The sequence below is a fragment of the Eschrichtius robustus genome, chromosome 2 (assembly GCF_028021215.1).
Source record: "Eschrichtius robustus isolate mEscRob2 chromosome 2, mEscRob2.pri, whole genome shotgun sequence".
Lineage (NCBI taxonomy): Eukaryota > Metazoa > Chordata > Mammalia > Artiodactyla > Eschrichtiidae > Eschrichtius > Eschrichtius robustus.
This window is the reverse complement of record NC_090825.1, coordinates 168,500,118-168,513,193: the sequence shown is the minus strand read 5'-3', so window position 1 is coordinate 168,513,193 and position 13,076 is coordinate 168,500,118. Positions and strand designations below refer to the sequence as shown.

At 37.0% G+C, this 13,076-nt stretch overlaps 1 pseudogene; it reads left to right on the top strand.

The window, feature by feature from the left end:
- The first annotated feature begins 255 nt into the window (after positions 1–255).
- Positions 256–10,758, top strand: LOC137759046 (olfactory receptor 10H3-like; annotated as a pseudogene).
- Positions 10,759–13,076: the final 2,318 nt, after the last annotated feature.

The following is a 13,076-nucleotide window of genomic DNA, read 5'->3' as shown; positions in this document are numbered from 1 at the left end:
AATATGGATCTTCCTCAAAAAATTAGAAATGGGTCTACCATACAATCCAGCAATCCACTTCTGGGTATATAGTCAAAGAAAATAAAAACAGGATTTCAAAGAGATGTATACACTCCTATGTTTACCGCAGCATTATTCACAATAGCCAAAATATGGAAACAAAATAAATGCCCATTAATGGATGAATGGATAACAAAAAATGTGAGATAAATATAGATAGATATGTACACATACACAATAGAATATTATTCCACCATGAGAATGGAGGATAGCCTGCCATTTGCAACAACACGGATGGACCTTGAGCACATTATGCTAAGTAAGTTAAGTGAGAAAGAGAAAGACAAGTATCAGATGATATTAGTTATATGTGAATCTAAAAAGTCAAACTCGTGAAAAATAGAATGGTAGTTACCAGGGAGAAGTGGGTGATAATATCGATGTTGTTTAAGGGTACTAACTTGCAACAAGTAGTAAATAAGCCATAGAGACCTAATGCATAGTATGATGAATCTACATGACAATACTTTACTACATTCATCAAAGTTGCTAAAAGACTAAAACTTATTATTCGACAATAACAAGAAGAGATAATTGTGTAATGTGATAGAGGTGCTAAATAGCACTATAGTGGGATTGTGAGACTTTGACAGGACTGGGGGAAGTGGAGACTCCACTCTTGGAGGGCATGCACAAAGTAGTGTGTGCATCAGGACCCAGGAGAGGGAGCAGTGACCCAATGGGAGACTGAACTGGACCTCCCTGCTAGTGTTGGAGGGTCACCTGCACAGGCGAGGGACAGTTGTGGCTCACCATGGGACAAGGACACTGGCAGCAGAAGTTCTGGGAAGTACTCCTTGGCGTGAGCTCTCCTAGACTCTGCCATTAGCCCCACCAAAGAGCACTGGTAGGCTCCAGTGCTGGGTCACCTCAGGCCAAACAACCGACAGAGAGGGAACACAGCCCCACCCATCAGCAAACAAGTGGATTAAAGGTTTACTGAGTTCTGCCCACCAGAGAAACACCCAGCTCTACCCACTACCAGTCCCTCCCATCAGGAAGCTTGCACGAGCCTCTGAGATAGCCTCATCCACCAGAGGGCAGATAGCAGAAGCAAGAAGAACTACAGTTCTGCAGCCTGTGGAACGAAAACCACATTCATAGAAAGATAGACAAAAAGAAAGGGCAGAGGACTATGTACCAGATGAAGGAACAAGATAAAACCCCAGAAAAACAACTAAGTGAGGTGGAGATATAGGCAAAATTCTAGAAAAAGAATTCAGAATAATGATAGTGAAGATGATGCAGGACCTTGGAGAAAGAATGGAGGCAAAGACCGAGAAGATGCAAGAAATGTTTAACAAAGACCTGGAAGAATGAAAGAACAAACACCTAGAAGAATTAAAGAACATACAAAGAGAGATGAACAATACAATAACTGAAATGAAAAATACACTAGAAGGAATCAATAGCAGAATAACTGAGGCAGAAGAACAGGTAAGTGACCTGGAAGACAGAAAGGTGGAATTCACTGCCACAGAACAGAGTAAAGAAAAAAGAATGAAAAGAAATGAAGACAGACTAAGAGACTTCTGGGAAACATTAAATGCAACAACATTCACATATAGGGGTCCCAGAAGGAGAAGAGAGAGAGAAAGGACCCGAGAAAATATTTGAAGAGATTATAGTAAAAAATCTCCCTAACATGGAAAAGGAAATAGCCACTCAAGTCAGGAAGTGCAGAAAGTCCCAAGCAGGATAAACCCAAGGAGAAACATGCCGAGACACATAGTTATCAAATTGACAAAAATTAAAGACAGATTCACTCTGTTATAAAGCAGAAACCAACACACCATTGTAAAACAATTATACTCGAAAAAAGGTGTTAAAATAAAAAAAAAAAGACAGAGAAAGATTAGTAAAAGCAACAAGGGAAAAACGACAAATAACATAGAAGGGAACTCCCAAGAGGTTAACAGCTGATTTCTCAGCAGAAACTCTACAAGCCAGAAGGGAGTGGCATGGTACATTTAAAGTGCTGAAAGGGAAGAACCTACAACCAAGATTACTCTACCAAGCAAGGATCTCATTCAGATTCAACGGAGAAATCAAAAGCTTTACAGACAAGCAAAAGTTAAGAGAATTCAGCACCACCAAACCAGCTCTACGACAAATGCTAAAGGAACTTTTCTAAGTGGGAAAAACAAGAGAAGAAAAAGACCTACAAAAACAAACCCCAAACAATTAACAAAATTGTAATAGGATCATACATATCAATAATTACCTTAACGTGAATGGATTAAATGCTCTAACCAAAAGATATAGACTGGCTGAATGGATACAAAAACAAGACCCATATATATGCTGTCTAAAAGAGATCCACTTCAGACCAAGGGACACATACAAATTGAAATTGAGGGGATGGAAAAAGATATTCCATGCTAATGGGAATCAAAAGAAAACTGGAGTAGCAATACTCATATCAGATAAAATAGAGTTTAAAATTAAGAACGTTACAAGAGACAAAGAAGGACACCACATAATGATCAAGGGATCAATCCAAGAAGAAGATAAAACAATTATAAATCTATATGTACCCAACATAGGCGCACCTCAATACATAAGGCAAATGTTAACAGCTATAAAAGAGGGAATTAACAGTAACACAATATTACTGGGGGACTTTAAACCTCACTTATACCAAGAGACATATCATCCAGACAGAAAATTAGTAAGGAAACACAAACTTTAAATGACACAATAGAGCAGATACACCAATTGTAAATATTTAAGCACCCAAAATAGGAGCACCTCAATACATAAGGCAAATACTAACAGCCATACAAGGGGAAATCGACAGTAACACAATCACAGTAAGGGATTTTAACACCTCACTTTCACCAATGGACAGATCATCCAAAATGAAAATAAACAAGGAAACACAAACTTTAAATGATACATTAAACAAGATGGACTTAATTGATATTTATAGGACATTCCATCCAAAAACAACAGAATACATTTTCTTCTCAAGTGCTCATGGAACATTCTCCAGGATAGATCATATCTTGGGTCACAAATCAAGCCTTGGTAAATTTAAGAAAATTGAAATCATATCAAGTATCTTTTCCGACCACACTGCTATGAGACTAGATGTCAATTACACAAAAAAAATCTGTAAAAAATACAAGCACATGGAGGCTAAACAATACAGTACTAAATAACCAAGAGATCACTGAAGAAATCAAGAGGGAGTCAAAAAATACCTAGAAACAAATGACAATGAAAACATGATGACCCCAAACCCATGGGATGCAGGAAAAGCAGTTCTAAGAGGGAAGTTTATAGCAATAAAATCCTACCTCAAGAAACAAGAAAATCTCAAATAAACAACCTAACCTTACACCTAAAGCAATTAGAGAAAGAAGAACAAAAAAACCCCCAAAGTTAGCAGAAGGAAAGAAATCATAAAGATCAGATCAGAAATAAATGAAAAAGAAATGAAGGAAACAATAGCAAAGATCAATAGAACTGAAAGCTGGTTCTTTGAGAAGATAAACAAAATTGATAAACCATTAGCCAGAGTCATCAGGAAAAAAAGAGAGAAGACTCAAATCAGTAGAATTAGAAATGAAAAAGGAGAAGTAACAACTGACACTGCAGAAATACAAAGGATCATGAGAGATTACTACAAGCAACTATATGCCAATAAAATGAACAACCTGGAAGAAATAGACAAATTCTTAGAAAAGCACAACCTTCCGAGACTGAACCAGGAAGAAATAGAAAATATAAACAGATCATTCACAAGCACCGAAATTGAGACTATGATTAAAAATTTTCCAACAAACAAAAGCCCAGAACCAGATGGCTTCACAGGCGAATTCTATGAAACATTTAGAGAAGAACTAACACCTATCCTTCTCAAACTCTTCCAAAATATAGCAGAGGTAGGAACACCCCCAAATTCATGCTACAAGGCCACCATCACCCTGATACCAAAACCAGACAAAGATGTCACAAAGAAAGAAAACTACAAGCCAATATCATTGATGAACATAGATGCAAAAATCCTCAACAAAATACTAGCAAACAGAATCCAGTTGCACATTAAAAAGATCATACACCATGATCAGTGGGGTTTATTCCAGGAATGCAAGGATTCTTCAATATAAGCAAATCAATCAATGTGATAAACCATATTAACAAATTGAAGGAGAAAAACCATATGATCTTCTTAATAGATGCAGAAAAGGCTTTTGACAAGATTCAACACCCATTTATGATAAAAAAAACTCTCCAGAAAGTAGGCATAGAGGGAACTTTCCTCAACATAATAAAGGCCATATATGACAAACCCACAGCCAACATCGTTCTCAATGGTGAAAAACTGAAACTATTTCCTCTAAGATCAGGAACAAGGTTGTCCACTCTTGCCACTATTATTCAAAATAGTTTTGGAAGCTTTAGCCACAGCAATCAGAGAAGAAAAAGAAATAAAAGGAATCCAAATCAGAAAAGAAGAAGTAAAACTGTCACTCTTTGCAGATGACGTGATACTATACGTGGAGAATCCTAAAGATGCTACCAGAAAACTACTAGTGCTAATGAATGAATTTGGTAAAGAAGCAGGATACAAAATTAATTCACAGAAATCTCTTGCATTCCGATACACTAATGATGAAAAATCAGAAAGAGAAATTAAGGAAACAGTCCCATTTACCATTGCAACAAAAAGAATAAAATACCTAGGTATAAACCAACCTAAGGAGACAAAAGACCTGTATGCAGAAAAGTAGAAGACACTGACGAAAGAAATTAAAGGTGATACAAACAGATGGAGAGATATACTGTGTTCTTGGATTGGAAGAATCAACATTGTGAAAATGATTATACTACCCAAAGCAATCTACAGATTCAATGCAATCCCTATCAAATTACCAATGACATTTTTTACGGAACTAGAACAAATTATCTTAAAATCTGTATGGAGACACAAAAGACCCCGAAGAGCCAAAGCAGTCTTGAGGGAAAAAAACGGAGCTGGAGGAATCAGACTCCCTGACTTCAGACTATACTACAAAGCTACAGTAATCAAGACAATATGGTACTGGCACAAAAACAGAAACATAGATCAATGGAACAGGATAGAAAGCCCAGAGGTAGACCCACGCACATATGGTCACCTTATCTTTGATAAAGGAGACAAGAATATACAATGGAGAAAAGACAGTCTCTTCAATAAGTGGTGCTGGGAAAACTGGACAGGTACATATAAAAGTATGAAATTAGAACACTCCCTAATACCATACACAAAAATAAACTCACAATGGATTAAAGACCTAAAGGTAAGGCCAGAGAGTATCAGACTCTTAGAGGAAAACGTAGGCAGAACACTGTATGACATAAATCACAGCAAGATCCTTTTTGACCCACCTCCTAGAGAAATGGAAATAAAAACAAAAATAAACAAATGGGACCTAATGAAACTTAAAAGCTTTTGCACAGCAAAGGAAACCATCAACAAGACGAAAAGACAACCCCCAGAATGGGAGAAAATATTTGCAAATGAAGCAACTGACAAAGGATTAATCTCCAAAATTTACAAACAGCTCATGCAGCTCAATATCAAAAAAACAAACGACCCAATCCAAAAATGGGTCAAAGACCTAAATAGACATTTCTCCAAAGAAGATATACAGATTGCCAACAAACACATAAAAGAATGTTCAAAATCACTGATCATTAGAGAAATGAAAGTCAAAACTACAATGAGAAAAAAAAAAAAAAAACTACAATGGGGTATCACCTCACACCATTCAGAATGGCCATCATGCAAAAATCTACAAACAATAAATGCTGGAGAGGGTGTGGGGAAAAGGGAGCCCTCTTGCACTGTTGGTGGGAATGTAAATTGATACAGCCACTATGGAGAACAGTATGGAGGCTCCTTAAAAAACTAAAAATAGAACTACCATATGACCCAGGAATCCCACTACTGGGCATATACCCAGAGAAATCCATAATTCGAAAAGAGACATGTCGGGCTTCCTTGGTGGCGCAGTGGTTGAGAGTCTGCCTGCCAATGCAGGGGACACGGGTTCGAGCCCTGGTCTGGGAAGATCCCACATGCCACGGAGTGACTAGGCCCGTGCGCCACAATTGCTGAGCCTGCGCGTCTGGAGCCTGTGCTCCGCAACAAGAGAGGCTGCGATAGTGAGAGGCCCGCACACCGCGATGAAGAGTGGCCCCCGCTTGCCACAACTAGAGAAAGCCTTCGCACAGAAACGAAGACCCAACACAGCCAAAAATAAATAAGTAAATAAATAAATAGATTAATTAATTAATTAATTAAAAAAAAAAGAGAGACATGTCATTGCAGCTCTATTTACAATAACCAAGACATGGAAGCAACCTAAGTGTCCATCAAGTAAAGAATGGATAAAGAAGATGTGGCACATATAGACAGTGAAATATTACTCAGCCATTAAAAGGAAAGAAATTGAATTATTTGTAGTGAGGCGGATGGACCTAGCGTCTGTCATACAGAATGAAGTAAGTCAGAAAAAGTAAAACAGAAATCTAAAAAAATGTTACCGATGAACCTAGTGACAGGGCAGGAATAAAGACGTAGACATAGAGAATGGACTTGAGTACATGGGGTAATGGGAAGCTGGGACGATGTCAGAGAGTAGCCCTGACATATATACACTACCAAATGTAAAGTAGATGGCTAGTGGCAGGCTGCTGCATAGCACAGGGAGATCAGCTCGATGCTTTGTGAGGACCTAGAGGGGTGGGATAAGGAATGTGGGAGGGAGGCTTAAGAGGGAGGGGATATGGTGATATATGTATACATATAGCTGATTCACTTTGTTGTACAGCAGAAACTAATACAACGTTGTAAGGCAATTATACTCCAATAAAGATGAAAAAAATTCATAAATAGACATACATATATCAAATCATTATGTTGTACACATAAAACTAATATGTTATGTGTCAATTATATCAAAAATTTTTAAATCGTAAATAGGAGTTGAAGTTTATAAAATATACTCCTCCCTTGATCAAAATAATTATATCATTTATTTTCTAGTTTATTTATGTTATGAATCACATGATGCGGCACCATCTAGTCATTCATGGGATAAACCAACACCACTTGATTGTAATTGACAATTTTAATAAATCATTTAATTTGATTAGGTGATGTCTTATAATGGTTTTAAAAATTTGCATGGATAGGTAAAGTGGGCCCATAATTGTCATTTCTTGTAACATTTTCCCTGGTTTTAGAATTAAGATTGCATTAATCAGATGAAATGAGCTCAGCAGATTTCAATTTTTCCTTTTTTTTCTTTTATTTGAAGAACATGTATAAGATATTAATCAACTATTCCTTAAAGTTTTATGAGCACTTGTAAACCCACTGGGACTAATGATTATAGGAAGGGAAGGTCTTTAACCATTTCAATTTCTTAAAAATTTTTTTGAATATACATGGACTCTCTTTTTTTCTCACACCAGTTTTGCAATTTTATATGTTTCTGAGAATTCATTCATTCATTTCAATTTCTTAACTTATATTTTATTAGTATTTCTTTTCATTTTAAAATATCCATTATTTCCATAGTTATTTCCAATTTTAATTTTGTTTTTTTCATTGGCATTTTCTCCTTGGCTCTATCTTGTTAATCTATTCCAATCACCTGATTTTGGTTGTATTAAGCATGATTTTCTGCATAAAGTTTCTGATAAATATATGTAAAGATGTGTATTCCCCTCATGGTACTGTTTTAGCTTAAAACTTTGACAGTTGATGCTTAAATTACTTAATTATAAATATTTCTTCATTATATGATTTAATATTTAAACAAAAAATTATTTAATAATATATTTATCATTCTAATTCATGGAATTTGGAAAGCTATTCTTTATTGATTTTCAATTTTAGTGCATTATAGTCTATATATAATTTGTACTTTGAAATGGATAGAGAATTTCTCTATGTCCTACAACAAGGTAAATTTTGGTTAAAGTCCTCTATGTGCTTGAAAGAAATGTAATCTTGCTTAGTAAAAAGCCTAAATGTATCCAGGAGCTAACGTCTGAATATTTTTAATGCATTGTAATTAATAATTCCCAAATTGCATTTCTGAACTCTTAAAATTTCCAGCTTCAATTTTATTTTATTTTTTTGGCTGCGTTGGGTCTTTGCTGCTGTGTGCAGACTCTCCTCTAGTTGCTGCGAGTGGGGGCTACTCTTCATTGTGGTGCACAGGCTTCTCACTGCGGTGGCTTCTCTTGTTGCAGAGCATGGGCTCTAAGTGCATGGGCTTCAGTAGTTGTGGCACGTGGGCTCAGTAGTTGTGGCTCATGGGCTCTAGAGCGCAGGCTCAGTATCCAACTTCAATTTTAAAATCTATCTCTCTAGTACTGATTTTTCTAGTTTTGTATTTTATAACTATTTCACTGAAGTTATGTTGAATATTTATTCCTAATATTCAAATGTATATCATTATATAGGTTAATTGTATATATGCAGGTTGTTAAAATGTTCTTTTAACTTTCATAAAATATTCCTCTTTGACCCTTCCTGTGTGCATGTGTGTGTGATTTTTACATTTCAGTATGCTTTTAAACTAGAAATATTTTCCTTCACAGCCTATTTATAACAAAATCACAGTTAAAATTGATAACTAAATTAAGAATAATCCCTTCATATTATTCATAAATCATCATTCATTCGTACCATAATAAAAGTCTTCTCTATTTCCTTAATAATACTTAACAAATATCTTATCTAAATCAGCATCTAACCCAGTAGGCTATATTGCGTGTGGTTGTTATGTCCCTTGAATTTCTATTCATCCTTTTCTTGATCCTGGCTTATTGATGAGACCAGAGCAATTGTTCTGTGGAATATTCCTCCTTCTAGATTTTCTGATTGCTTCCTCGTGGTGTTATTTATCTTGTTGCTCCATCCTCTGCACATGATCAATCTTTTTGATGCTCAGCTATGGCCAGTGGGCACATTTTTAATCTGGTTCTGGCATCCTTTAACATTAACACTTTGCTCAGTGAAAGTTCCATTTCACAATGGAAGACATTTCCTAAGCTTGTTACCATGCCCAGACCATTTCCTCAGGGAACCTGCTTCTTTTTACTGGCATATGGTAACAAAATATTATGATTATTGTTTCATTAAATTCAATTTTTTTGCTTTCAGGGTTGCTTCCTCAGCTTTCCTTTGCTGCACATTTGCTTGACATATATTCGTCCATCCTTTTATTTCCAAGCGTTCTCTTCAGTTCCTTTAGAAGAGTAAATACAAAATATGAGATACAATGACAGAAATGAGTATCATTAAAACATTATTAAAATAAATATGAATGGGTTACTCAATTAAAGGCAAAGACTCAGAGAAAAAAGTTTCTATAAAGCCAAGATCCAAATATATTTTCTAGAACGGGCACAGTAGTGAAGAGAAGATGACCCTGATCATCTATGTCTGTGTTGATTACAAACCTGAATCTTTTACTTCTTTTCATCACTGTTAAAAAAAACCCAGGAACCAAACTATGTTTTAAGCATTTAATATGATGATCTAATTTTATCTTTATCACCATTACTAAATGGTAAGAAGTATTATGATTTTTTTCCATTTTACTGATGAAGATTGTGAGACCCAGACAAGTTAAGCAAATGAATATATGGTACAGAGCTCTTCAATTGCCACTTAATCTATGTTAGAGCCTCTGATTTAACCACTGTGCCTTCATTCTGTTTCTGATCTCACCAGATGCGCCATCCCTGTCTTGTCAGAACTATAACGCAGTGTCTGAATTCATCCTCATCGGCTTCTCCACTTTCCCTCAGCATCTCCTGCCTGCCTTCTTCCTGCTGTACCTCCTGCTGTACCTGTTCACGCTGCTGGGGAGCCTGCTCATCATGGCCACAATCTGGAGGGAGCACAGCCTTCATACGCCCATGTACTTCTTCCTGTGTGCCCTCTCCGTCTCCGAGATTCTGTTCACTGTTGCGGTCACCCCTCAAATGCTGGTAGACATGCTCTCCACTCACTGCTCCATCACCTTTGTGACCTGTGCCAACCAGATGTTCTTCTCCTTCACTTTTGGCTTCACCCACTCCTTCCTGCTCATGATCATGGGCTATGACCGCTATGTGGCCATCTGCCACCCCCTGTGCTACCAAGTGTCATGAGAACACGTGACTGTGCCTGTCTTGTGTCCTGGTCCTGGGCTGGTGGCTCAGTCATGGGGATGATGGTGACATTGATAGTTTTTCACCTCAGCTTCTGTGGGTCTAACGAGATCCACCGTTTTGTCTGCCACGTGTTTTCCCTCTTGAAGTTGGCCTGTGGGAAGGAGACAGCCAATGTCACCATGGTTGTGATCCTGGTTTGTGTCACAGCCCTGCTGGGATGCTTATTTCTCATCGTCCTCTCCTATGTCTTCATCATGGCCACCATCCTGAGGATGCCCTCTGCTGAGGGCCGGCACAAGACCTTCTCCACCTGTGTATCCCACCTCACAATAGTGATCGTGCACTACGATTTTGCTTCCATCATCTACCTCAAGACCAAGAGTCCCCATTCTATGGACAGTAACACTCTGATGACCACCACCTATACAGTCTTCACCCCCTTTCTTAGCCCGATCACTCAGGAATAAGGAGCTAAAGAACGCCATAAAGAGAAGCTTCTGCAGAAACTTCTGTCCCCTAAGCTCTTGATGGCCAGTTTATGATGAAGAAATATGATAGAAAGTTTGGGGGATAATAATGTCTGTCTTCATAGAACTCTTGTAGTGATTCAGGTCTGTAAAATACCTACACTCCATATGAGTTTGATGCATACTAGCTATTTGTTTTTTTCCAATATTTCCCCTTCTTGCATAGGCTCTATCATCATAATCTCTTATTTATACCCAGTGAGATGAACTCCATTCCATTATCTATGCCTATGAATGTGTTATTTATCTGTAGGCAGGTGGGGAGCATCACATGGGTGTGTCAGGACCCTGATGCATCTGGTTCTTCTTTTTTTTTAAAATATTTTTATTGGAGTATAATTCCTTTACAATGATGTGTTAGCTTCTGCTTTATAACAAAGTGAATCAGTTATACTTATACATATATCCCCATATCACCTGGTTCTTCTTGAATGGACTAGCAAGAGAAAGTTTTATTTCCCCATCCACCAAAATAAAAATAAACAAAATAACCTAAAGATAATAAGAAATGCCACCAGGATTGGGTCCTTTCTATGTATGAAGCACTGTGTCTGGTGTTTTGTTTTTATTATCTTTTTAATGATAACAAGTATACAAAAGAAAATGAAGCATTTGTCTCTGAGAATGGTTTACTATTTACAGTTCATCACTGCATTTTGGAGTGATAGACTCTAAGAGAGGTTTTTGTTTTTGTTTGTTTTTTATTTTTTCTTTGTTTGTTTTTATCTTGAGCTCAATTGAGTGAAGAAGGTCAGAATGTAAAGCAGAGAGATAGAGAGCACGAACTAGATCTAGTGAGAGCAAAAGCAATATAGAGAGCAGGCTAGGAGGAATGGAATCCTTTAAATTGATCTGATCATTCAATTGGATAAAGAAAATATGGGGCAAATCTGGGAAATAGAGGAAGATGGAGAAAGAGGTTGGTAATAGGGCAATGTTCATATGAAGAATGGAAGATGAGGACGGTAGGGAGGAAGAAAAGGAGAGAGAGAGACAAAGGGCAGAGAGAGAAAGGGAAGAAAGATCAGTGTTTAGGTAAGAATATAGGCATGTAAAAGAGTGTTGCTTGTCGTTTCCATTTGTGTGAAATATCTTTTACCATTATCTCACTTTCAGTCTGTGTGTCTTTAGCTCTGAAGTAAGTCTCTTGTAGGTAGCATATTGAGGGATCTTGATTTTTTTATCCAGTCGTCCACCTTAAGACTTTTGATTGGAACATTTAGTTTATTGACATGTAAAGTAATTACTGACCATTGAGAATGATGTTAGCTGTGGGTTTGTTGTATATGGCATTTATTACGTTGAGGTAGATTCCCTCTATCCCCACTTTCTGAAGAGTTTTTAACATAAATGGGTGTTGAATTTTGTCAAAAGATTTTCTGCATCTATTGAGATGATCATATGGTTTTTATTCTTCAGTTAGTTAATGTGGTGTATCACATTGACTGATTTGCATATATTGAAGAATCCTTGTATCCCTTGGATAAATCCCACTTGATCATGGTGTATGATCCTTTTAATGTATTGTTGGATTCGGTTTGCTAGTATTTTGTTGAGGATTTTTGTCTCTATGTTCATCAGTGATATTGGCCTGAAATTTTCTTTCTGGGGGTATTTTTGTCAGGTTTTGGTATCAGGGTGATGGTGGCCTTGTAGAATGAGTTTGGGAGTGTTCCTTCCTCTGCAGTTTTTGGAAGAGACTCAGAAAGATAGATTCCAGTCTTCTTTGTTGATGGTTATACAACAGTTAGTTGCAATTTTGGTGTTTTCGTGAGAGGAGGTGAGCTGAAGTCCTTCTACCAAGAAATAACAAGTGTTGTCGAGGAGGTGTGGCAAAGGGAACCCCCATGCACTGTTGTCGGGAATGTAAATTGGTGCAGCCAATATGGAAGACAGCATGGAGATTCCTCAAAGAATTAAGCCTAGAACTACCATATGATCCAGCTATCCCACTTTTGGGTATTTATCCAAAGAATACAAAAACACTAATTCAAAAAGATGTATGCAGCCTTATGTTCATCATGGCATTATTTACAGTAGTTGAGATGTGGAAACAGCTTAACTATGCACTAAAGAAGATGTGAGATATATTTATATACATAATGGAATACTACTCAGCCATAAAAAGTTTGAAATCTTGCTATTTGTGAAAACATGGATGGATCTTGAGAGTATTACGCTAAGTGAAATAAGTCAGATGGTTAAGAACAAATACCATATGATTTCACTCATTCGTGGAATATTTAAGGAACAAACAAATAAAAGCCACAATAAATGAACAAATCAAACAAAAATAAGCACAATGATACAGAGAAAAGA